Here is a 27,474-nt window from a genome sequence, read left to right on the forward strand (position 1 = left end):
TTCCATGTCTTTGCTATTGTGAATAGTGCTGCAATTAACATACACGTGCATGTATCTTTATAATAGAATGATTGATATTCCTTTGGGTATATACTCAGTAATGGGATTGCTGGTTCCCCAGCAATGATAGTTCTGCCTTTAGCTCTTTGAGGAATCACCACACTGTCTTCCACAATGGTTGAACTAATGTATACTCCTACCAACAGTGTAAAAGCATTTCTTTTTCTCCACAACCTTGTCAACATCTGTTATTTTTTGAATTTTTAATTATAACAATTCTGAATGGTGTGAGATGGTATCTCATTTGCATTTCTCTAATGACCAGTGATGTTGAGCTTTTTTTCATGATTTTTGGCCCCATGTATGTCTTTTGAGAAGTGTCTTTTTATGCCCTTTGCCACTTTTTAGCAGGTTTGTTTGTTTTCTTCTTATACATTTGTTTAAGTTACTTATAAATGCTGGGTATTAGACCTTTGTGAGATGCATGGATTGCAAAAATTTTCCTCTCGTTTTGTAGGTTGTCTGTTTACTCTGTTGATAGTTTCTTTTGCTGTGTAGAAGCTCTTCAGTTTAATTAGATTCCATTTGTCAATTTTATTTTAAATTCCAAGGCACACTGGTGTTCCTTCAGGGCTACACAAAATTATTTGTTCTCGTTTTGCAATTATCTGATTTATCAACTTTTTCGCTGGATGCCCAGAATTACTGTGGACCATAGCAAATACGCAAAGTCATTAAATTCCTGATTTCTTCCTGATACCGCATTATGGTGTCTCCTTGCTGATGGAGAGTAACAGTTTGCTCAGTCCGAGATTCTACTGCACTGACATAATCTCATCATCTTTCAAGGGGACATTTAGCTTCAACAGTATTTCTCGACTGTGTAGCTCATTTCCTCATCAGCAGTAGCCATTGAGTCTCCAAGTCTCTGTTAGCCGAGATCCGTAGCCCCGCAAAAAAAAAATGGTTTTATGTGTCTTGACATTTCCCCAATGAGAAAAGAAAAACCTAAATGTGCAAATTTTTAGGCACATAGTTACATTTACTCATTTAGTTAAACCTATTCTATCACTGTATTATAAACAGTTAGAAGTGTTGCTTTTACTCATTCTCATATTTCCTAAAGCCATTTACTTAAACACATGGTATGTATATCATATGTATATTTGACATCAATATACTTTTCACTCTTGAAACACTTGTCTAATGCAGTTTTCCAGAGCACATTTGTCAAGTTGCTTGAGATAGAACACAAGCTATATTTACTTATGTTTTATGTTTTGCCTGGAAATTTTATCTCAGACCACCAGTGCCTATTTGCTTAACCTTAGGATATTTATTTTTTTCCTTGTCAAGTGAGTACACATAATCACAACAAAATAACTTCAACATTATTTTATTAAAGAGTTCTTTGGATGCCTTGTAATGTTTAATGCTCACAGTTTTAAATTCGTAGCCCTAAAAATAGCTGCTAAATCTTTGTTAAATATTGTTATTGCTATAATTTTCTTCTCTTCCTTCTCCTCCTCTTCATCTTGGTCTTTTCACTTTCTTATGTTCTTTTCAATCATTTTCTTTTTTTCTCTTCCATCCTCTTCCTTTCCTATTTCCTCTTAATAAATGGTGTTGGGTGGTTCTGGGTCAGGGAAACTTCTGAGGTTGCTGTTAAGATGTCAGCCAGGGCTGTAGTCCTCTCAAAATCACCTAAAACTGGCTCATGTGATAGTTGCAGACTTGAGGCATTTGCCATCTCAACCCCTCAAGAGAGCTACCTTGTGACAGCTGCTCTCCTCCAGAAAAAATAAGAAATGACACCCCCAATGAAAGCCACAGGTTTTTTGGTCTTTTTTTTTTTTTTTTTTTCTTTATAACATAATCTCAGAGCAGATACCTCTGAGATTTGGCCTGTTCTGTTCATTGGAAGAGAGTTCTTCAATTCAGCTCATGCTAAAGAAAAAGGGATTCCACAGGGAGTGGACACCCTGAGACAGGGGTCAGTGATCACCATCTTACAGGCTGCCATGGTCACCACCTGCAAACCTAGGGAAACTTGGGAGAGCAGCAAGCCAAAATAACAAGTATTTGCATCAAAAACCAAAAAGTAATCCCTTGAAGTAATTTCAGTAGTTGAAGCTAGAAACAGATAAAGGCACATACAGTGGTGACTAAGTAAACCTTTCATTTCTACCAAAATGATGAATCAACTCAAAGAATATCCTTATGTATTTGTTATAGTTGTAAGAATGTCGCAGAGGTGTTTAAAATACCAAAGTGTTCTCCATTACCAAAGTTATATGACTGAAATTAGGTTACCTGTAGGTTTTTTGTTTGTTTGTTTTAGTTTTTCTAGTAAATTTTGTTATTGTGAATGTTGCTGTCAGCTGTATTTTGACCAGTATCTTAGGGTGTTGTGGTAGACGTAGTACTGACTGTTTCTGGGATATGTTTCTGCTCTCAGTATAATACTGAGCCAACAGAGAAGACCTACATGTCCTGTGGTGCCTGATCCATCATGGAAGGTAAGATTGTAGATAGCTGCTGTCTCTCTTTTTGGTAAAGACTTTGCTACGCTAACTAATAATCTGAGTTATAATAGTCCAATGAGAACACAAGAGCCCTAGTACGTCACGAATCGGCTTGATTTTCTTGAGTTTCCCCAGCTTGTTGTCCTGTGGTAGCCCCACCCTAGAAATCCGAGGCCAGCTCCCACACGCTGTTTGAGTCAGACTCCATTCCAGGCAGACGAAAGCAGCCGATGTTGGAGAACAAGGCAAGCCAGGTCTTGTGAAGTCAAATGCAGAGAGGTAAGAGAGGTGGAGAGAAAGACGTAGCACCTTAGCACAATAGGCATGCGGCTAGCCAGCCTGTACTCCATTGGTTTCCAGGCTCCGAGACCAGGCGGGACATGTAACACCAGCCATTCCTCTTCCCAACCCTGTGTTCAACTCCCAAGTGCCTGCAGTCACAGAGCAAGGAGCCACGGCTTGTGAGGTTCCATTCCCACACACCGTTCTGTGAGTTAGAAAGAGAAGGCCAGGCGTGGTGGCTCACGCCTGTTATCCCAGCACTTTGGGAGGCTGAGGTGGGCGGATCACGAGGTCAAGAAATGGAGACCATCCTGGCCACCATGGAGAAACCCTGTCTTTACTAAAAATACAAAACATTAGCTGGGTGTGGTGGTACACACCTGCAGTCCCAGCTACTCGGGAGGCTGAGACAGGAGAATGACTTGAACCTGGGAAGTGGAAGTTGCAGTGAGCCGAGATTGTGCCACTGCATTCCAGCCTGGTGACAGAGCGAGACTCCATCAAAAAAAAGAAAAGAAAAAAAAAAAAAAAAAGAAAAAGAAGGAGAAAGAGCAAGGTGAGGAGAGAATGCATTGATATCCTCCTGGGAGGGGCAAGAGAAGTTTACATGAGACCTTCTGTCCTCTGGAATGATGTAACAATGACCTTTGGTGTTTTTTGCTCAGTCAGTGCCAATTTCCCTGAACCAAAGTGTTTGAAAGAGGCCCATAAAGGCTTTTTACTTCTAAAATAGCTTGTCAAAGAATAGACTTTGATGGAGGAATCAGTGATATGTCCAAGCTTAAGATGATGCAAATGTAATCATCTGAATTGAATCAGAGTCATCACCAAAGGAAAGTGGCTCATTTTGTGGTCAGTATCATATTTCCAATAATATCAGTTGGGTTTTACCCATCTTCACTGGAAACAGCACACAATAACAGATAGTCTATAGGAGGTTGTCCTGCAGTGACCTTGATGGCTGAGAATAATTGTCCAAAGCAGCACAACAGATTTGGAGGAGACCTGGCGAATGAGCCCAAGTCTCAAGAATCCTAGAATACTCAAATCACTTATCTCTGCTGCAAGCAAATGTAACCAGATTGCTGCAGTGGTTCAACTATGATTTTCCAGAGTCTTAGCATCCTGGCTGCTACAAGCAAAGTGAGGACATAACAGGGGAGGTGAGGAGGAGGCTTCATTCCGTATCGTTTTTATATAACTCAATCCTTGGGTTCTCTTGATATACACCAAGCATATTTTAAACTTTCCCTGGCTTACTTTCCAATTAAAGTCATTGTTAGTTTTAGAGTAATCTCATTTGAAAATCAAAGATCTAGAGTCATCACCCACTATTCTGGGCCATTCATTGGTAAAAATCTAACCCTTTTTAAACAAATTTATCATAAATTCTTCATGATGTTGGTTGTACTAAATAAAATTCACTATGAGTAAAATCTGAATTTTCTCTGTAGGTGCTTCCTTCATTCACTCACTAATTCATCCATCCATCTATCCAATCCATCCATCTATACTTACACAACCCATCCATCCATCCATCTATCCATCCATCCATCCATCCATCATCCATCCATCCACCCACTCATTCAATCATTATTCCATTCACCTATCCACTCATCCATCCACATGTCTACCCATCTACCCATCCATCCACCTACCCACCTATCCATCCATCCTTCCACCCATGCATCTATCCACCCATCCATCCACGCACCCACCCATCCACCCACCCATCCACCTACCTACCTATTTATCCATCCATCCATCCATCCACCCATCTATCCACCCTTTCATTTATTCATTCACAAGCACCTACCATGTGCCAGGCTTTGTTCTAAGACCTGGGGATCCCATGGTGAATGTGATTCACTTCCCTGCCCTCATCATGGTCACATACAATGAAGGATTCAAACAGTGTGCAAGAAAACAAACAAACACGATTTTTGGTTATGATAAAATGCTATGAAGATAATAAATGGGTGATTTAATGGAGGGAGACTGGAATGGGAGTGACAGAGCTACCTGAGATGAGTCAGGGAGGGCTCCCCAGATGAAGACCAGGGGGTGCTGTCCTCTAAGGAGGGAAGGTGCAAAGCAGACAGGCCAAGAGCAGGAGCTGCAGGCACAGGACCGAGTGAGGGAAAGTCCTAAGGCAAGAATAAGCTTAGCTAATTTCAGAAACAAAATGGGCATAGGTAGATGGTATGTGTATTTGCTGCCTGAACACATTTCAAAAAGTTTATAGGTCAGGTTTGAAGCATTTAAATTCAAAAATAATCAATGAATATACACAGCATTTGAAGGTGATTTTGTGTGTGTTATTTTTATTTCTAGTAAGTTTTACCTGATCAATGTAAGGAATGCATGAAGATTCACTGATGCCATAGGAAGATCAATTTATATCACAAAAGCAGTTAGGCATTTCTACATCTGTTATTCTGCCAGGAATTCCCCCAAGTACAACTTTTGCTTGACAGTCTTTCCTGAAACCATCTGAAATCATGAGTCAGTATGCACCAGTTGTATTTAAGACCAAAGGCTTAATGTATCCACATCTGGGGTAGGAGTCAGATGTAAAGGAAGCCCAACATTGCCTTGGAAGTTGTATAGGATAAGTAGATGCTAACATTCACTTTCTTGCCTCAGTGGCTGTGGTTCTTCTCACCTCTACTACTGTAACTAGAAGCTTAATATTCACTTTCATTCTTTGAAAAGGTGATAGTGTTTCTTCCCATCCAATAATGGAACTTTCCACTAGATTGGTAACACAATTCAATTTTTAAGCCAAGCTAAGCCTGGTTTTGTCTTAACAATTGGGTTATTTAGCTTGACTCCTATAGAAAACCAAGCTCTTTCATGATGGGATGTGCAGCTGTGAATAGTACAACGTGGATGAATGTAATTATGGGATTTGTTAAGTTTGGTGAAAAGAAAGTGGGTTGGAAGGCTGCCATGTTTATCTATGGAAAGAAAAAAAGGAAACATGTACAAATGATATATTAGAGGTTTAAAAAAGGCTCAGACATGCAAGGAAATTTGAACATTGACTAGATATTTGATGATATTTATATTTTTAATTCCATTTGTGAATGATTATAGTATTACAGTCATATTTTAAGAGTCCTCATTTTTTAACATGCATGAAAAAATTTACATATTCTATGAAAAATACCTCTCAGTGGGGCTTTTTTTAACCTTTGTAAAGTCTTCTGATCATGTTTTGTTTCCAAATTTTGTTCTGTTTGTATTGTTTGTTGTTGTCATTGTTGGTAATACACCGACCTAACCACCATGATATTTGGAATTCAACTCAGAATTTCCACAATCATAGAGAGAGGTCGTATTCATAATGCTTTATTCCTAAACGATTGAAAATTTCTCCTTCAAGAATTTGCTAGTATTTTGACATTTAGCCAAGAGTTTTCTTCTAAATCTACAGCAATGGACTCTTTTCATGTCTAGATTTGAATCCCATGTACAAGAGAAGCTTCCAAATGTGTTGTTTGGCCACAATGAAGAATCCTTATTGAAAGATCCCTTGAATGGCATAATTGAATAGACGTAATTGCAAAGCTCTGCGCCATGTAAAATTGTAAATAGCACTGACAAAATAATTTATGCTCATTTATGATACAGTAGCACATTATGGCTCCAATTTTCATTTCCTTCATTAGCTAAGCTCATTTGTTTCTCTGGTAGACATTCCTTTTGTCTTATCTACAGTCCTTTTCCCAGAGAAATACTTGTGCATGTAGATGAGAAGAACTGAGCATAAGAGGGTGCTGATGACAGGGGATGTAGGCACCGTATAACCTAAACAGACATTGACACCACATCAAAAGAGGGACAGGTACTGTAGAACAATGACAGGTAAATATTGACTTAGAATAGTGCCTATTGCTGCTTTGGTTTCAGGAATGTCTTATAATGAATGAATAAAGTGGGTCACCACTACAATTACAGCAATAATGATAATGAGTTCAATAATAACATGAAAGAACAAGAAGCTTGCAATCAAGTCCCATATTCCTTGTGGGTGTGTTTAAGGAAACGTCATGTCATAGATTTGTTTTACTTTAATCACTTCCCTTATCATCTAGTTTATTACTTCTCTCCACCTTGTGTCAGGTTAGAAACCATCACTTCCCTCTGTCGCCCATCCTTAGCTGCAATATTCCTTCTTTATCTTGAGCAGCGGGAGATCTCTTTTCTTTCCACTTGTTCCAGCTGGAGACCATGACACAGAAGCCTCTCACTTTCTGGGATTGTTGGCATAAAACTGAACCCCTTTCCCACTTTACTTGTTCAACCTAGAGGGAGGCTGAAGAACTGTGGAGCTGGCAGGATGCTTGCAGTATTTATTCTCCTTTTTCCAACTAGCAAGGTTAATATGTGAACATTGTAGTCATGTGTGACTTACTTGTAAGGTTCCTGGATTCTCTGTGTTTGGCCAGGTGAGAAGTGGCCCTGGTCCTCTATACCAGTGGGTCCAAAGAAAATCTGTACTTATCGAGTACAATGTAAAGGATAATTTTACTAAAGGCCCAACCATGTCTACTAAACCAGCAATAGGAGTAATAAAATTGCTCTGCTTGTCATATTTTAATATAAATATGCCTCTACTTTTGTTTCAGTTGGTTCCAAACTCAGAGAGGAATGAGGTAGGGTTAACTGTTGCCCTCCTAAAACCCAAAAATGAACAGTAACATTATATTAAAAGGGTGGGCTGTTGGCTAAATATGGTTTTTTAAAGTATATTAAGACAGAGAACCTCATTAAGGTGTGTGGTGTCATGTTAATGGCACAGACATGTTTTGTTCATCCTCACATTTAAAACATGCGGTATTTAGTTGGTGGGTCTCAACGTTTTGTCTGAAAATTTTATCAGTTAAGAATAGTGTTCATTTGAAGTACAGGCTAAAATATAGCTGCTTAGATGAGAGAGAGGTTTGTTTCTCTCTCATGAAAACATCTTAAGAAAGGGGTCTGAGGCTGGAATAGTGGTTTGGACCTAAAGGTCATCAGGAACCCGGGCTTCTTCCAGATTGTTGCTCTGCTCTTGATCTCCATTCCTCTTCATCTCGTTAGCAAGATGGCAGCATCAGCTGCAGACACCATGTCTACATTAAAGCATATAGGAGAAGACAAATAAAAAACCTAGGTTGCCATCCATAGGAGGAGCATGTCCTTGCTATGCTTTGGAAGTTGTCATATGACACTTCTACTTTCATCTAGAATTTAGTTAGTCACCTGACATTCCCTTGACCCAAGGTGTGCTGGGTAATGTACACATTATTCTGGACAGCTACCTATGAAGTCAAAAAACACAAATTCTATTCTTATGGGGGAAATGCATAGGGAGAAAACGAGTAGTCTCTTCCATAGGAAATACAGTTGCCTTTAAATGGTGAAGACTAACATTTAATATACCTGCAATTCTGAGCTCAGGTCAAGGTGTGCCATGTGGTCTGTGGCAGTGTAGGTGCATGATGGCACATTTTCAACACCGCAGCCAACTGTATGTTTGTTCAGATGGTAACAAAGACATTGAATAGAAGCAAATGCACCTGAACTTCAGTGGCAAAACTTCTAAGTACCCTGCGGAGCCTCAGTTTCCTTCTTTCTAAAACCAGCATAATATTATGTAACATTGTGATTATAATATTTGCCATGCCTACTTTCAAAGGTGTTATAAGAATCAAATGGCCAGGCTTAGTGGCTCACTCGTATAATCCCAGCACTTTGGGAGGTGAGGCGGGTGGACCATCTGAGGTCAGGAGTTCAAAACCAGCCTGGCCAATATGGTAAAACCCCATCTCTACTAAAAATACAAAAATTAGCCAGGTGTGGTGGTGGGCACCTGTAATCCCAGCTACTCAGGAGGCTGAGACAGGAGAATCGCTTGAACCTGGTATGCAGAGGTTGCAGTGAGTGGAGATCGTGCCACTACACTCCATCCTGGGCAACAGAGTAAGACTCCGTCTTGAAAACAAAACAAAACAAAAAAGAATCAAATGAGAGACCATATAGAAAGCAAATAGCAGGTATCAAAATGAAAACCTGTGTGATTTTACTTTGCATGCCATACTAGGAGTCCCCAGTCCATTGGGTATTTGAGACTCACATAACATAATGTGTCGTAAGTACTTAGAACAGGGGCTGGGAAAGAGGAGGCACTCATTGTATGGGACTCGTCTTTAGGATGTTAAATAGAACCTTTTACCTGTAAATTAATTGGTTAGTTGATATAAAGTTGGTATCTTTTAGATAAAATAAAGAATATACATGTCTAGGACTATAAGATGTGGGGGAATTGAGATAAAATTTAAATCCACTGATTCCAACCATGTCCTCCATCAATTTTCCCCATTCTTCCACATAGTGTATCACCAGGACCCTGCCTCCCTACCTGATGGGTATTCGCTTGGTTGATATCCTGGGATGAGTTCATCATTTGTACCTCACACTATATTGTCTCTGACAGGAACCATTAAAGAGAAAGACTTTTTGTTTTACATTGAACGATCTGAAGAGCCATTTTAAAGTAAAATCAAATAATGGCATTTTTATAACCAGGGTAAATTTCTTTGCCTTTTCCGTCTTGTCAAATGCAGTGTCCCTATTCGTGGATGCTTATTGTTTAGACTCAGGTAGATTAGATTTCCTCATTTTCCCTCTTCCTAAAGCCACGGGTGCTGATACCTGCTCAAAAAGATAACAACAATAACAAAGTGTAGTTGAGTTTGTGCAAAATTAGAGACACTGGAATGCTGAGTTCTTGTAGAATCAAAGTTGAGAAAAAACTCTGGAGCAAAAAATAATGCATCATTTAAGTGGATCCTTTCCAGTATCATGGAGGAAAAATCACTACTGTTTCTCATTTAAGTAGATCATAATATTGACCATCTCATGGGGGTTTTGTGAAGATTCTATGAAATCGTATTGGCACACAGTTCCTGTTGAGTAAATGTTGAATATTCCTATGGGAAACAATGGGCTTTAGTGACGGTTCTCAGATGTCCTTGGATGGAGGAATTGGATGACAGTTTTTCCTGCAGTCAGGGGACTCCAAGGGTGAGCAGCTTCCCACCTGGGCCCTGGTCTTAGGAAACTTTACCCTAGGCTCATGTCGGGGGTGCAGGTAGGAAAAAAGCCTCTAAAGGGGCTGGGTTATCTTTGCCAAATGGGAATGTATTTCCAGTATTCACAAATCTTCTAACGTTTCACAGAAAGCTAGATATTGCTATTTTTTGTAAAATATTTTATTTTTACATGTTGGATATTAATTTTAAATTTTTAAACATTCTGCAAGGCAAATGCAGTGTGTTTGCAAACAGCGTTGGGCCAGATAACCACCAGTTCACTCACTGCCTTTGCTCTGAAAGAATACAGTCTATCCCCAGGGATGCTGTTTCGTAGGAGAATCTCAAAGCAAATGAATGTAAAAAATATTGCTTATATTTTTGTCAGCACATGTAAAATGGAATCTTGGTGGAATAAATGGAATTTGGAGAATGCATGATACTATCCCTACAGGGTTGAGTAGCATAGAGTTTGGAGAGGGTCAGCTTCAGTTATAGTCTGGTTTCTATTGTTATATCCAGTTACTGAATTTACCTCTCTAAATTCAGTATTTTGTCTGTGAAACAGGGATGAGAATGCTCCCCGCACACAGAAGCATGCACTCACCTACACACATTAGGCTTTTGTGAGGATCTCGTCAGTGATGCAGGTTAAATCTTTAGATCATGAGCCAAACCCAGTGAACTCCTAGAAAAGGCAGCTGCTTCCTTCGTTCAGTCCTAGCTGCTGCTACCCTTCATTCAGCTCAAGAAAAACAGCCTTTATTTAACTGAGACTGGCTTGTGAGCAAGACTACTCTTGGGAGCACATTAATTTGTATTTGCTCAGATTTGGGGTTTCTTTAAAGTCCAGTGGAACACAGGTCCAATTGGCACTGGTTTTTATGTATTCATGATGTGCACTCCTTAGTAATTCCCTGCAAGAGACATATGTGTTATGTGGGTTTTCAAGCTATACTTATTTGCAAGTTAAAACGGCAGAGAACTTTATAGTTTCGGGACTGGTGGGAACTGGCTCATTTAAGAAAATCTATGATGAGAGAGGTCTCCTTCTGTCTGTTTCCCTGACATTATAGCCTTGCATCTATTGTTTATTTTTCTATTTATTATATTCATTGGCACAAAGATGCAGCCACACCAGGGGGAGAACATGCTAGTAGGAATTAGAGTGGGGTTAGCTTTCCCCACCCTATGCTTTTCCAATCCCTGGATAACATTTTCCCCCTTTTCCGCTGTAAATGCTTACTTCAAATATTATTTTGATGTACTTTCCCCCAAAAAACCCTTTCATAGGCGTAGTTATGGAATCTTAGATTCATGGACTGGAAATTGATACAGAAATTTTGTCGCTGGTTCTCTGGGGAAATAGCTCATGCTGTTACTCCTGAATCCTAAGTAGCTGCCTTATCACTTGGCTTGGAATGCTAGGAGAAAGAGCTTGCAAAGAGCCATTTCAGCCACTGAGTTTCCTCCTCTTTCTTTATAGATGAGGGAGGGAAGCCTTCCCAAAGTGGGTTGCATTTTTCCCAATGCATAACGAATTTGCAATTGAAATTTAAGAGAACGTACATCTTTTGTAAAATACTAAAACCTTTTATTGTCATGAAAGTAAATTTTATCATAGAAACACTTAAAGACACAGTAAAAGCAGAAGGTAGGGAAAGGACTCAACTAAATCTATTGACAGTGAACATTAGTCCATTTCCTTAATTTCCCCCTGTACATTTTAATTGTATCCTATTCATGTTGGCATATAGATTTGAATTCTGCTCCTTTTGGTCAGTATTAAGTATAAACATTTTTTGTCTTATGATTCCATATTCTTTATAAACACATTCATGATGTCGCAAATACTTCATCTGTAGACTTGCCATAATTAAGCAGGGTCTTAGTTTGATATCTTGGGATGGTTTCTGATCATTACTATTATACACAACCGTAATAGTAATAACCAACATTATGGAGCATTTGCCAATGTCAGCCATTGTGTTCAGGGTTTCATGTGCATTATTGCATGGATTTCTCAATAGCAGCTGAGACAGTTTCTATTGTCATCCCCATGGGCAAATGAGGTCACCGAGGCCGAAAGAACGTATTTAATGAGCCCAAGGGCCAATGGCTCACACGTGTTAGAGGCAGGATTGGGTGGTTGGAGTTTTCCGGTTTTTTCTGTGTTTGGATTCATGACCAGAATAACAATGTGGAGCCCTGCCTAGATTTAGGCGCATGACAAAGCAGGTGGAGCACCCAAAGTGCGGCTGGATTTCCAGAGACTGACCTTCTCTCTTGCCTGAATGAACCAACAGAAGTGATGTTCTTAATGGAACAGGTGCTTCCTCAGATCAGTTGGTTTTTTCCTCCTTGTTACTTAGGCAGCTCCTGTTTCTGTCAGAAAGTTGGGGGTCTCATTTTAGGACCCAGAGGAATGTGCAATTTCTATTTCTTTTTGGGAGGCTTGGGGGTAGAGCGGCGTTAGGTAGAGTTTGGGGTTGTCTCTGAAACGTCTCAGAGGACTGACTACACAAATACTCTTCCACAGAGAGATCAGTAGAGGCCACACCAGCCCAGAAGTCCTGAGATTGAAGGTTTAGTCTGAGCTCCACCTTGTGGTAGCTGTGGGTATGCAGGAACGTCCGTCCGTACTCACCTCAATTTCCTCATCTCTTAATTAAGGAGGGGAGTGTTTTCTCTTCCTGTGTCCTAGGAAGAGAGTATCTCGAGAACCAGTGGGAGAATTATGATGTCCTGTTTGTTTCTTCCTATCTGGGTCCAATTTCTCCTTCTGATAAGAACCCCCAGCTTTCCTCTGAAGATGAACTTTTTCCTCACAGTCTATGTCGTTCCAATGGGGCTGAGTCGACTCTGTGGCTCTCTGTCCATGACATTTCTGAAGCCAAGAAAAAATACACACCCTCAATAACGGCTTCAGATATGTATCTGTGATCCAGGCCAGATCTCTCAGAGCAATGTTTGAGGATGAGGTAATCACAAAGCAATCCAAAATTGAGCACACTTCCCAGCCTGTTCCATGGAGCGTGTTCCATTTATAGGCCATCAGTCCCTCATGTCTCTGTCATGGTGTATACAGCTCTCTCTGGCTGCCCGGGCTGCCACTTTCCATCTTCATCCCTGCGTAATCATCTGTGTTGACATGTGTTGCGTTTACCTGCTCAGCATCCATCCTCCCCTCCACCCCAACCCTGTCTGATGTACTAACTTCCTGGGGCTGTCAATCAACGTGCCCAATGCTCTCTTGGCAGAGGGGTAAGGGAGCAATCTAGGACATGCACATACTCTCCTCAGCAACATAAATCTTGAGTTGGAAAGGCTGAAACCAGTTGGAGCTGCTTTATCCATTTGTTGCTGTGGCAACAAATACGTCCTCTTAGCTCCTGTTCAGTTTCTGTATTTCCCAAAGCCTGCTTTTTCTCTTTACCTTTGATGCTGTAATCAATATTATTTTTCTTTCAGTAGAATTCTATTCTGGGGTAAGATAACCAAATTTGTTTCAAAGAAAAATTGCACTCAACCTTTCCCTTCTCTACATTCTTGATACTCTTTGCTTCTTTCCTTCTCATAGAACTTAGCCATCCTTCTCTTTATCTCCTATTCCATTCTCTCCAGTCAGCTTTATGAGAAGACCCCAATAGTACATTGCTATTGCTGTTTATTTGAAGATTCCTCTTTCCATAAGCTGGGATGTCTTTGAGCATCTGACTGCCTGATAACCTTTAAGACCCAGTGCTGATGTCTGCGCTGGACATGAGAAGGAACCAAATATTATTGAATGGGAGTTGCCCTTTAATTAGTTGGTAAAGCAGCAAGTGAAAACTAATTAGGCAGGTAAGTGAGGGAGAGCTGTCCCAGATCAATTGCCCATGTGTTCTTTTTGTTTTCGTTTTCTTTTGTTTTGTTTTGTTTGGTTTGGTTTGTTTGTTTGGTTGGTTTTTGAGACAGCATTTCACTCTGTCACCCAGGCTGGAGTGCAGTGGCACGATCTTGGCTCACTACAACTTCTGCCTCCCAGGTTTAAGCAATTCTCCTGCGTCAGTCTCCTGAGTAGCTGAGATTGCAGGCATGTGCCGCCACGCTCAGTTAATTTTGCGTTTTTAGTGGAGACAGGGTTTCGCCCTATTGGCCAGGCTGGTCTTGAATTCCTGATCTTAAGTGATCTGCCCACCTCAGCCCCCCAAAGTGCTGGGATTACAAGTGTGAGCCACCACACCTGACCTAATTGCCCGTATGTTCTTGATCCTATTCTAAACAACACTCGAATCAAAAGCCTAAGTTAAGTGAGTTCAGATGAAAACACACAGACCCACAAAAATCTGAATTATTATCTTCAAGTCATAACTAATTTTCACTTTTCTGTATATTGTTCTTTTTTTAAAAAAGAAGATACAGAGGCGTGTGTATGGAAGGAAATTCTTGAAAAGGTAAACCAATTAACCTTTACCAGGAAGCTAGTACAAAGAGAAGGGGTGGTAAAACGACATCATTTGTAAAGATCAGATTTCTCGCTCCTGCCAAAAATATGCCTACGAATGCCAGGAGACAGACTACATTTACTCTACCTTGTAATCTACAGGTAACTTCTTAATGAAAAGCTAACTTTTTCTTGTCACCTTGTTATTCTTGCTTTCACATTTTTGGTTAATTGTGGGTTATCTGGGCTACACATATAAAGAAAAAATATATCTTTACTTATATTAGTCTTTTTAAATATGGAACTTTTCAAACATGCATGAAGATAGAAAGAATGAAATAACTAATCTCCCTGTACTTCTTGAAGATTTTCCACAATTAGGCTGGGTACAGTGGCTCATGCCTGTAATCCCAGCACTTTGGGAGGCCCAGGCAGGCAGATCACCTGAGGTCAGAAGTTTCAGACCAGCCTGGCCAACATGGCGAAACCCCGTCCCTATTAAAATTACAAAGATTAGCCAGGCATGGCGGCACATGCCTGTATTCCCAGCTACTCAGAAGGCTGAGGCAGGAGAACCACCTGAACCGGGGAGGCGGAAGTTGTAGTGAGTTGAGGTCAGGCCACTGCGCTCCAGACTGGAAGATAGAACAAGACTCCATCTCAAAAAAAAAAAAAAAAAAAAAAAGATTTTCCACAATTATCAATATTTTGTTTCATTTGTTTTATCACCACTAATACTTGTCATTATTATCACCAACAAAGCAAGATTATTATTTTTTAAGTTCCCAGACCTCAAGTAATTTTATCTGTAAATATGGTGGTATGTATTGCTAATAGAGAACCTTTTTAAGTAACTAAGATACATGATCGTACATAATGCAATCATAGTCAGCAATATTCATTTCATATTGCTCAATACCAATCTATCTTCACACTTCTCTTCTACCTTAAAAATGTCTGCCTAGAGTTCATTTAAATTAAGGTCCAAACAAAGCCAGATGCAGTTGTTTTCTTTGGTAGGTGTGTTCCATAAATCTTTTCTAAGTTTTTTCAGTTTCTTGTACTTTTCCTCTTTATCTATGCCATTTATTTGTTTTCATATAAAAATGATTTTCCAATAGATTTTTCAGATTCTACGTTGGGCTGCGTGCAGAAATGAGTCAGCATAGCAGGATGGAGACTACTCTCCACAGAAAAGTGTTCTTGCAAGTCGGCCCTTGGTTGATGTCTAGGAATTTGGATTTTGGGAATGTGCCTGCCATTCCATGGTAAGACTAGCTCACTATGCCTGGACTGTTCAAAAAATATGATTTATTCTGAACACCTGCTTTTCTTTCGGGAGTCTGGCATTTTGGTATGTGCCTGGCAAAAGATCTTTATGTGACCAGCTCCCAGAAAACCTTGGGTGCCGAGTTTTTTAACGGGCTTCCCTGGGCAGAAACACGGCCTACCTGTTGCTATATTTTCATAATTGGGGGAAGAATGGATTCTGAGAGCCTCATAAGAGGGAGAGAGCACGGAAGCTGACCTGGAGATTCTGCAGGCCCTGCCAGTGTCTTTGACCCCTGGAATCCAGTGTGTATTCCTATCACATCCCTGTTATAAATCTTAGTCATGAACACAACTGTATGCTAGCCCTATGAAACTTTCTAGGAAAACTCCAGAGGGAGGGTGGTCTTGAAGGCCCTCCACAGAAGTCGATGATGTTATCATGGCCTCTCCAACACATTCTTACATCCCCTTGTTTCTGTAAACTGGATTTGTTAAATACTGAGGCTCAGTTGTATTGGAGGGAGGAGTAGATTAGAAGTGGGCTTGTACTTCTTTTATTTCATGATCTCAGGAGGCAGATAATAGCAAGTCATCTTCCCTCCAATTATGTTCTGATTGATCAGTAGAGGGAAGCATAGAGTCATTTTGTCATGGTTTTAAAGAAGTCGAAATATGTGTAGATGGGTGTGTGGGAAGCTGGTGAGGCTGGACCAGTTATCGAGTTCTTGACTTTCCGTTCCAAACCCATCCGTTTTGATTCCCTCTGTAACACTGGGGCTGAACTTTGTAAACATTGCCCATTTGTTAACCGGAACAACTTACAAAAGAATTGTGCTTCTTCTCCTGATCCCAATACTCTCCTTCTTATTCCCATAAGGAAGTAGTCACCAGGAAACTCTCTTCCAATGGGCAGCTTCTTTGCCAGAATGCGTGGGGCTTCAATAGTACATCCGTCCAATAAGTTTTGCTGGTGCCCCAGTGGATGGTTTCTTGCTGGCCAGGCCCAGCCTGTTGTACCTCACCAAACCTCTCCACCTGGGTTCAGAGCCACATCCCTTCCAAAGAGTCTGATCTCAAACTTGGAGACGGCCCTTTCCCAAGTCTCTTCTCTCTTTGGCAGGCCCCTTCAGTCCCAGAGGTAGTGCCTGCTCCCCACGTCTGTGACTGCCGTATCCTTCAGATCGCTTTTTACCCTTCTTAGGACATGACCCTCTTTTACATGCACGCTTTCTACGTGATATGCAGCCCCGCCCCTTCCCTAACATGAGGAAAAACAGGCTTCAAGTCATTGCATCATAATAACAGTTGCATTAGTTACTCCTCAAATGTAGTCAGGGTCCCACTGACTATTCTGTTACCTGAAAGCTAAATTGTGTAACAATAGCTTATAATTTGTATGTAAAGTAATAAAGGGAAGGAGAAAAAGACAATAAAAATTATTATTTATAAAAAACAAACACACATAACAAGGAAAGAGAAAATATGCAAAAGCATAGAACGCTCATTTCTGCTTATATATACATGTGCATTATTTTCTTAGGATCCATTCCATATTTCCACACTTCTCTTGCTCTCAGCCAAGAAAATCAATTAGTCAAGATTCCTTATTGGTAGACTAACTCAAGCCTTCATTTCTAAAGAATCTGAATCTTCAATAGTCCTACTTTTGATTGTTGCTTTGATTTTCACTAAAAATTAATATAATGATTTTCATTTTTTCATTGACAGATAAAATGGTTTGTATTTTCTGTGTACACTATGATGCTCTGAAGTACATATACATTGTGGAATGGCTCAATCCAGCTAATTCGCATATTCATTAGCTCTCATAGTGCTCATTTTTGTGGTTAAAACACTTTACTCTCTTAGCATTTTTCAAGAATACAATATATGATTAACTCTCATTGTCATGTGCAACGGACATCATTCACTTATTCCTCCTGCCTAACTGAAATTTTGTATCCTTTGAACAACACCTCCCTAGCTCCCTCCCAGGATCCTTGCTCTGATCTGTCCATCTTTACTACTGAGCACAGAAGCACCAGGAGACATCAGGATCAATAAATCACTGGGTTCCAGTGAGTCCTCCTTGCTCCGTGTACTAAACACGAACCCAATCTCCTTTTGGTAATTTGGTAATTTCCACCCCCAGCCAGCAGAGGCGCTCTTTTCTTGCCTATTTGTTTAGGGATGGCTGTCTCATCCTTCAATTCAGTAAAACCATTGTTGAGTCCTCTGCTGGGCCAAGACATTGTCTTATGGCCTTTGCAATTTTATGATTACAACCCAGATTATTTCAGAAATTTTTTCAGAGTGAGCTTATTGCAAATTTCATGCACTGCATTTTATTTTGTTCATTGGCTTATTTCAGTTCTGAAACTGGCCAATGCAATTAGCATTGTTCTTAAATAGGAGCACATTTGGACAACTTTGAAAGGCCAGTCTCCTACACCTAAGCCAGCAGTGCCTGTTTTCAGCAATGCATATGCAAAACAGGCAATGTTTCCCTAGAGCAGGGTCTGCCTTCCTGAGGGCCCTGGCTTTCAAACTACTGCTCACTCTGTGTCAGTGGCACAAAATCAGTTTAATGGATTGGAACCAGGTATTAAAAAACAGAATAGGCTGAAACAGAACAGCATAGAGAATAGAGTAAGAAATGTCAGAGCACATTATAGGTAGTAAGGGTGTATACAAATTTATGAAACTTCTCTTTGAGTTTTGAATGTGTATGATCACATACTACATCATTAACATAAAATGTAATTCTTGCTGTGGGTTATGCTACAAAAGTGAAGTTCACTTTTCTACAACTTATACTATGAAATGGCTAGTGCTTACACCTAAATGCAGAGAACAACCTTGTATGGGTAATACAGTGATGTTAATTTAAAAGAAACACTCATCCATAGGTTTCAGCTTTAATTTAAAAAAAGATAACCATAATAACACACAAAACTCACACTCATGTACATATAATTACTATCTCCCAGGCCACATTCTTAGTGTGCCTTACTACAGACTTATTCTTCACTATCTCAGTGAATCACCACCTATCCCCTTGGAATCGACATTATTATTATCCTCATTTTTCAAATGAGGAAACTGAATCGCAGAAAGGTAAAGTAATTTCCTGAAGGTTGCACATTTAGGAAGAACCGGAGCTAGAATTCAAACACAAACAGGCAGCCTATGTTTCCCTGAATCTATTGGCGTTTCTTACCTGGTCATCTGGAGAAGAGAGATGAATGGGAATTTGTTTCATAATCCTATTTGCATAAAGCCAATTTATTTCTTAAGTGATAGGCAGTTAGTCTTGGAGTAAGGAGGGTGATATCATGTTTAAATTGAGCAGCAGCTAGCTCCAAAATTGTGGCAGCATCAGTAAGAACTCTGATATTGTTTGTGAGTCTAGTAGAGAAGTGTGGTGAGTGATTAGCAATGTCTGCCATGGGCACAGAATGAGATAATGGCACACATGCCACCAAGTAAGTGTCCTGCAGTGTTTCTCTGAAGCACTGTGGCCTAGGCCTAGGTTCTAGTTCCTGAAGAAACAGAAGTGAACAAAAAAGACAAATGAACGTTCCTATGCAGGAAAGACAATAAAGATAGATAATAAAATGAATACTTGAATACACACACCATTTTAGGTAGTCACTTTGGATACTAAGAAGGAAAGAAAAGCAGTGCAAAGAAAAAGAGATGGCACAGAGGTAGGCAGTGACCCACTAAGGTATCAGGGGAGCCATCTCTGCATCTCTGCAGAAGGGATGTTTACTGGGACAGAGGAGAGAGTGAGCCCACAGATAGCTGCAAAAAGAGCATCTGAGGCAGAAGAAATAGCAGAGGAACATGCCACTTCCTTGGCTACCTCAAGGAATAGGCAAGACCTGTCCTAAGCTTTTCGGCCTTCTAGATATAATTTTAAATTGTACAAAAAGCTCAGAAGCATAGGCATGAGCATGCTAGAAGAATTTGTAGAGAAGCAAGTGTCTTTTATTTTGGACTTTTTAAAAAAAATTATTTATTTTGAAATAGAGTGTTGCTCTGTCATCCAGGCTGCAGTGCAGTGGTGTGACCCAGGCTGCAGCCTTCACCTCCCAGGCTCAGGTGATCCTCTCACTTCAGCCTCCCAAGTAGCTGGGAGTCATGGGCTCATGCCACCACACCTGGCTAATTTTGTTTTATTTTTTTTTTAGAGACGAAGTCTCAGTATGTTGCCCAGGCTGGTCTCAAACTCCTGGGTTCAAGCAGTCCTTCCACCTCGGCCTCCTAAGGTTGCTGGGATCATAGACATGAGTCACTTTGTACATTTCAAAGTTTTTTTTTATTTTATTTTTTATTTTTATTTTATTTTATTTTTTTTTTTTGAGACGGAGTCTCGCTCTGTCACCCAGGCTGGAGTGCAGTGGCGCGATCTCGGCTCACTGCAAGCTCCGCCTCCTGGGTTTACGCCATTCTCCTGCCTCAGCCTCCTGAGTAGCTGGGACTACAGGCGCCCGCCACCGCGCCCGGCTAATTTTTTTTTTGTATTTTTAGTAGAGATGGGGTTTCACCGTGGTCTCGATCTCCTGACCTTGTGATCCGCCCGCCTCGGCCTCCCAAAGTGCTGGGATTACAGGCGTGAGCCACCGCGCCCGGCCAAAGTTTTTTTTTAAAGTAATTTATGAGAGGCACATAAACGAAAAATATCAAAATACTTTATAAATTGTGTAAGTATTGTCTCAGTTAATAACACATTTGAGGTCCTTCAAATGGACCTCAAAATGGAATTCAAAATAACACATTTGAATTCCTTCTAGGTCTTCATGATGTGCCTGCTAAGAAGATATTTGCTCATTTCTCTGTGGCAACCAGAACCAATTTCAGAATAAGGTCATTTTTAAAATGTAAAGAAATTATACATTATACGACACCCCATCCAATTTGGTTCTACGTTCCAATGACCTAGTTAAGTTTTTCTCAGCTGGGAATGATTTCTTCCCACAGAAGACATTTGGTAATGTATGGGGACTACTGAGGTTATCCCAATTAGAGAATGGTACTGACCTCTAGCCGGCAGAGGCCAGGATGCTGCTAAAAATCCTACAGTGCACAAGAAAGACCCTATGACAAGGAAGTATCTGACTTATAATGTCAATATATCAAGGGCTGAAATGCCCTGATTTAGGTAGAAAGCACTGTTAACAAGTGGACACTGAATCCCTTCTCTCTGCTCTGACTTTCTACAGTTGCCATGGAGACCAGGTGATACATGGATGCAAATTCAGTGGCTGTGCAGAAGTTTCAAGGTCAGGGCAAGGGAAAAGACAGACAGTAAATGAGACTGCAGAGGCAACACTAACAAGCAAGGTTCTGCAAGGGCTGAACATCACATTCATCACACTTTGGAGTTTGCCCTCGGAGATCCCCCTCCTGGAGCAGGGGAATTCCTGATCTATTAACTTCTGTGTCAGTATCCTGAACCGGAGGACCGGCTTCTTTTCCCTTCTTCTCCATACTCAAGAAAACACCTTCATGAGAGAGCTGGCTGCAAAATCCCTTCCAAGAGATCATGGGTCATCACAGTCAGAGACATGTCAAAGCACAGGCAGTGCAGGCTGGGTGGAAATGTGGTTTGGAAATTCAGAAGGAGTTTACCACTTGGATAACAGATGCATTGTGTCATTTCTTCTGGTGGTCATTTTGACATCGAAGCAATCATCTTGAATTTTGCTATTTCTTTCTAATTTTAATTCCCTTCTATTTGGCTTTATTATTAATCCTGAGAAGGCTTTTCTTTTTTTTTTTTTTTCAAAAAAGACAAATATTTGGTATTGATCATCTTACCAAGGAGAACAGAAGAGTATGGCCATGTTACCTGAGAGTTATTAATGCTATTGCAGCATAGGATGGAACAATTGAGGCTTCATTTGTGCGGGGAGCGATTTCAGTCTTCTTCAAAGCTGATCTCTCTCTCTCTGGGGTGTGTGTGTGTGTGTGTGTGTGTGTGTGTGTGTGTGTATCTAATACCAGGATCTCATTTTATCTGTAATTGAAACGTAAACTAATGCACTAATATTAGTCTATCACCTATCGAGAAAAAGAGAGTCTTCAGTGATCAGAAATCAACTTAATACACTCTAAGTCCTTTTAACATCTTACACCACTTAAACCACACAGGCACATGCATGGGGTGAGTGTAAAAACAAACGGACACGTCATAGAAGACAGTTCGCAATTTTATCAGAAGTCTTAAAATATATTTACACTATGAATTCGTGTTTCACTGCGAAGAATATATCCTAAGAAAGTAATTTCAATGCTGCAGTTAACTGTTGCTTCTGCCTGCCCTGGAAAGGTTGTTCCTTCCGCTACTGGCACCCAAATTCCCTCTGGGAATGTCTCTCGTGCCCACTCTCCCCCCATGCGTTTATGTGGGGCTGGTGCCCTCCTCTGCTTAGAGAGCAGTCCCAGTGTCAGGTCTAAGGAATTAGTGAATGTCATTGTTTTGCACTGTAATCTGTTCAAAGCTCTAGGCCAGGCATGTCCCAGAACATTAATAGAACTGTGGAAATAAGAAGGTCTCTTGTTAATCACATGTATTGCTGGAAGGATATGAGCTTGAAAAGGTAGGGTACCACCACACGGACAGAACCTAACTAAGAAGGTATCTGTCACAGAAAACAGTAGGGCTGAGCATGTGAACCTAGAACGGACGCCTGGCCTCTCTCACCATCGGTTAGAATCTTGGCTTGAGGAAGACAGAGCTTCTGTGTGCACTGCTGTGTCTCTGCTACCAAGAATGTCATTTGGGAGATGCTCATAAATTGTGGGATAAAGACTTTGGGGAACAAACTCCTGATGAGGGCCCTCGAGTACCTCCATGAAGCCATTCCTAAAGCCAATGTACTTCTTTCCAGTCACGACATTTAACACATTCTTGTTGTGTGGGTGTGTGTTTGTTTTCTGGCTTAAGGCAGCTTGAATTGGGTTCATAACAAATAAACATTTCTAATACAAGAGATGTCTGCACAGGGGTTTATTCACGATACTCGTCTCACAGTTTGCTCTGGACTGTGTGTATTTTGTATTTCGCTAGCTGGTGAGGATGAACGTGAGACAGCCAAGTAGAAAGGGCTCCCCGAAAGAACCTCGGTCCGGCCTGAACACTGGGAGGCTGCGCGCTGGGGTGCGGGCTCGGGAAGTTTGCGTCCTTTGCAGGAGGGAGGAGCCTGGCCTCTCCTGTTCTGGGGTGAAACTGGGGATTCCGTCTGTGAGGCAGGCAACCGGCTAGCAGAACTCTCGCTTTGCTGAGAGTCCCTGTTTTCCTTTTTTATTTTTTCTTTTCACCCAATCAATTTTATTTTTCTCACCTTTCAAGGTGTCTGCAAGCCTAATCTTTCACGGCCGTGTGAGAAGAACCTGGCTTTTAGCTGAACTAAAAAGAAAGGCCTACTACAAATGGGGTCACTGTTACAGAGAGATGCTCTTAGATTCCATGCATTTAATGAGCAAGAAGTTTAGTCTTGTGTAGGTTGGTCTACCCATACATTTCCTAGAACCCCTAAAGGGGCTTATGGATATCACCTTAATCACCTTACAGTTCTCTGAGACGTCTTGAGATTTTACATCCTAGGTCCAGTTTTTCTGTAGGTCCAGGGGATCAACAGCCCCTTTATGCCTTGGGCCAGCATTTCACAATATCCCCCTAAGTCCACCTCCCTGTGAATCTGCGAAGTGAGTGTGTGTTACCAAATCTGTAACATAACCGAAATAAGGCTCAGCTCATATCCAGCCAGGAAATCTGTTTACATTTACAGTGATAGAAAATAGCATCAACATAATGCCCAACAATAGATTTAATAAGAACTTTTTTTTTTTGAGGTGGAGTTTTCCTCTTGTTGCCCAGGCAGGAGTGCAGTGGCACGATCTCAGCTCACTGCAACCTCTGCCTTTTGAGTTCAAGCGATTCTCCTGCCTCAGCCTCCTGAGTAGCTGGATTACAGGCCCCACCACCATGCCTGGTTAACTTTGTATTTTTAGTAGAAATGGAATTTCACCATGTTGGCCAGGCTGGTCTCGAACTCCTGACCTCAAGTGATCCACCCACCTCAGTCTCTCAAAGTGCTGGGATTACAGGCATGAGCCACTGCTCCCGGCACATCCAATAGTTTATCATACAGTTATTAAAACCAAGTTCATTTAATGCACTCACTTAACAAATATTTTTTGTGTCCTGTTCCCAGATTCCCAAGCTGGCCCTGGGAGACAATGGTTTAAACAAATGTCTACCTCGCCTCTGAGCAACTGATACTTGCTTTCCAGTGGGAGAGGTGGATAATAAACAAGTCAATAAGCTAAATAATTACAAACTATAGTAACTCTATAAAGAAAAGGGAGCTGTGATAAGAAGTAGAAAAGATAAAGCCTATTTTCTCTAGGGGTAATCAGGGAAGGTCTCTCAGAGGAGGTATTGACTCTGAGACTTAAAAAAAAAGGAGGAACCAGCCATGCATAGCAAAAGAAAGTCCTCGTGCGCTCAGGGAACCAACCAGTTCTGTGCAGCTGGCATGTCGTGAGTCACAGGAAAACAGTACGAGATAGAACTGAGGTGGAGGTGAGGAAGGAATAGTCTTCCTGGTTCCTTTCCACCCCAGTAAGGAAGCATGATTTATGGTTGCTTATTTTCATGAGAATATATCACTGAAGAATAAGTAAAGAAAAATATATTACATGCATGCAAAAAATGCATTATCATTCATGGATAGAAATAAATGTTGGTGGCCGGGCATGGTGGCTCAAGCCTGTAATCCCAGCACTTTGGGAGGCCGAGGCGGGTGGATCACGAGGTCAGGAGATCGAGACTATCCTGGCTAACATGGTGAAACCCCGTCTCTACTAAAAACACAAAAAACTAGCCGGGCGTGGTGGCGGGCGCCTGTAGTCTCAGCTACTTGGGAGGCTGAGGCGGGAGAATGGCGTGAACCCGGGAGGCGGAGCTTGCAGTGAGCCGAGATCACGCCACTGCACTCCAGCCTAGGAGACACAGCGAGACTCTGTCTCAAAAAAAAAAAAAATAAATAAAATAATAAATAAATGTTGGTAAGGAATACTTCAAATATTCAAGAATATAATGGGTTTATGAGTGATCTTTTTGTTACTTCTTTTCGCCTATCTACGAGGGACATATGTAAAAAGAAAAAGACCCATAGTTTAAACACAATGACACTGTAGAAAACTTAACAGATGCCTGCGTGTAATGTGGTTGGCAAACACTGATGACTCGGCATGTGAGGCACAGGCAAATCCTAATGGAGGGCTGCTCACCATCCAGAGAAGCGGACCTGTCATTGCTGCTCTCCCGTTAACATGTGAGGTCATGTGCACAGATCCTCAAAGATGACTCTTTAATGGGATGTGGGCACCATGATATATAATTCTACAATATTCATACCGTGGCTCATATGCCATTTGAAAGCTGGCAGAAATAAACCCTTGAGAACTGACATGGCATCTCCCTAGACCCCAGAAATTTTGTCACAGGAAATATTTTGATTGTGTTAATCACTATTGAATTGCCCATTCCCTGCCTTCCAATCAGCCCTTGTTTAAAGCTTATTTTCTGTGCCAATCAAAGATTTCTTTCAGATAATCATAAGAACTCTTCTTTGGGAGCTAACAAATGTACTCATTGGGTTTCACTGTCTACACCTCCAAGGGAATGCTGGAAGACATGATGCGTATCCTAATGCTACTCACTTTATAGCTGTACTCAGATAAATGTGAATTTGGTTTCAATCTTCAAATGCATTGTCTGACATGAGTTGTGTAGACCACTGCTCCATGATTACATTCGGGGAGATTCAGAGGTTCGTGACTGTGTCTAAGCCAAAAGTAGTGGCAGTATGTCATGTGAAATAAAAGTGAGTAAAAGATTACATAACGGAAAATATGAAAAGTGAATTTCTCCAGGGTATGCCTTCAAGATTGCAGCCAACCACATCTCCCAACAGGAGAAACTAAAAGCACACAGACAAAATATTTTTAAGCTTTTTTTTCTTTTTTTTTTCTGACAGAGTCTCACTCTGTTGCCAGGCTGGAGTACAGTGGTGTGGTCTCAGCTCACTGCAACCTCCGCCTCCTGGGTTCAGGCGATTCTCCTGCCTCAGCCCCTCCAGTAGCTGGGACTACAGGCGTGCACCACCACACCCAGCTAGTTTTTGTATTTTTAGTAGAGATGGGGTTTCACCATGTTGGCCAGAATGGTCTCTATCTCCTGACCTCGTGATTCGCCTGCCTCAGCCTCCCAAAGTGCTGGGATTACAGGTGTGAGCCACCGCACCTGGCCTAAGCTACCTTTTTCAAGACATTGGAGAGCCCTAAGGGGAGGAGGCCATGAGCGACAAAGACCTCGGTATAAAGGAGCCCGGTTGGTGTCAGCTGCTGTTTTTCACAACCTTTATCCATTTAGGCAGTTACCAGCTTCAGTGTGATGGGGTGGGGGACTGGGAATCTCATCAGAAATCCTAGCATAAAACAGAAGCCAGGTAGCATTCTCAGCAGCCTCACAAGGACAAGGAAATAAAAATTGGAGTTCATGGTCATCAAGGTAACTCGAACTTTAAAGGCTAAGGTCTAAGAGAAATGGGAAAAACAGAAATGAACTCAGAGAGTCTTCTCAACTGAAGGCATTTGAGAATGCCTTATTTTCACAGTGAAAGAAGCAAAGAACCTGCAGAGAAACGTCATTAAATGGCTGAAAAGCTAAACATAGCTTTCAGCAGTCTCATAGTTTCAGGGAGATGAAAATTACAGTTAATGGTTGTCTTGATTTATGACAAGAGTGACACCATAGTACAGTGGCGGAAAGAATCATTCTTTGGATGTATGGTGCTGGATCAAATGAATATTCATACAGACAAAAAATGAATCTCAAGACTTATCTAAAAGTTATACACAAAACTCTAAATTGCCTGCACTTCTAGAAGTTACAGATAAAATGATAATCCTTCTAGAAAGGATAGGAGAATCTCTTTGTGACATTGGGTCAGATGAACATTTTCTAATTAGTTCATGGAAAGTAAAAAACTTCAAGGAAAAAATCAATTTAGCTACATTAAATTGGAGAGTCTTACTTAACAAACACCAATAATTAGCTTGACTATGGTCATTTCACAATGCACATGTATATCAAAATATCACGCGGCACACATAAAATATACCAGTTTTTGTTTGTTGATAATACCTCAATATAACTGTTGGAATAAAAACACTGGTAGGAAAAGGCAACCTGTAGAAACACTATAAATATATTTTTTTAAAAGATGAGATTCAATAGAAACGCTGGGAAATTTTGGAACAAGCATTTCATACAAAGAAAAAAAAAACACACATCCAAATAATCACTGAAAGTCAGCATAGCAGCTAATTCTGGGTGTGGCGGTGTCTTACCGGGTTGAAAAGGGGTCTTTTTGGGGGGCCAGTAGTATAGTAATTCTTAATTTTGATGTTAGTTATACAAGCATATTAACTTTAAAACATTGCTGAGTTCTACACCTATGATTTGTGCCTTTTTCTTTATATCAACTGTATATGTAATTTCATTTAAAATTATTTACTTAAATTTTACTTTAAAAAAGAGTAGGAACACTTCCACTTCCAACCAACATAGAGTAATGAGAGCTGCTTTTACCCATCCACCTGATACAGACCAAAAAAAACCTAGAAGTAAAAATATTTGAAACAATAGATTGTAAGACATTGAACGTTAGCCAACAAGGGACGCTAATCCCTGAGGAATGGAAGACAAACTAGATGGATATTACAATGCTTCTAGTTTACGGCCTCAAGAGAGTATTCTTGCTGTGGTACAGGGAAAAAGAAAGCTCTTTGATTTGAGGACTCTGAG

The 27,474-nt window shown here is 40.8% G+C and overlaps 1 long non-coding RNA gene across 1 annotated transcript in view; it reads right to left on the reverse strand.

The window, feature by feature from the left end:
• Positions 1–7,673: 7,673 nt before the first annotated feature.
• LOC126930978 (uncharacterized) overlaps positions 7,674–27,474 on the reverse strand; it is an 86,865-nt gene continuing 67,064 nt past the window's right edge. The window contains exon 3 of the long non-coding RNA XR_007717748.1: positions 7,674–8,789. This is a non-coding gene — a long non-coding RNA (uncharacterized LOC126930978). The remainder of the gene's footprint in view (positions 8,790–27,474) is intronic.

The sequence above is a fragment of the Macaca thibetana genome, chromosome 11, assembly GCF_024542745.1.
Source record: "Macaca thibetana thibetana isolate TM-01 chromosome 11, ASM2454274v1, whole genome shotgun sequence".
Lineage (NCBI taxonomy): Eukaryota > Metazoa > Chordata > Mammalia > Primates > Cercopithecidae > Macaca > Macaca thibetana.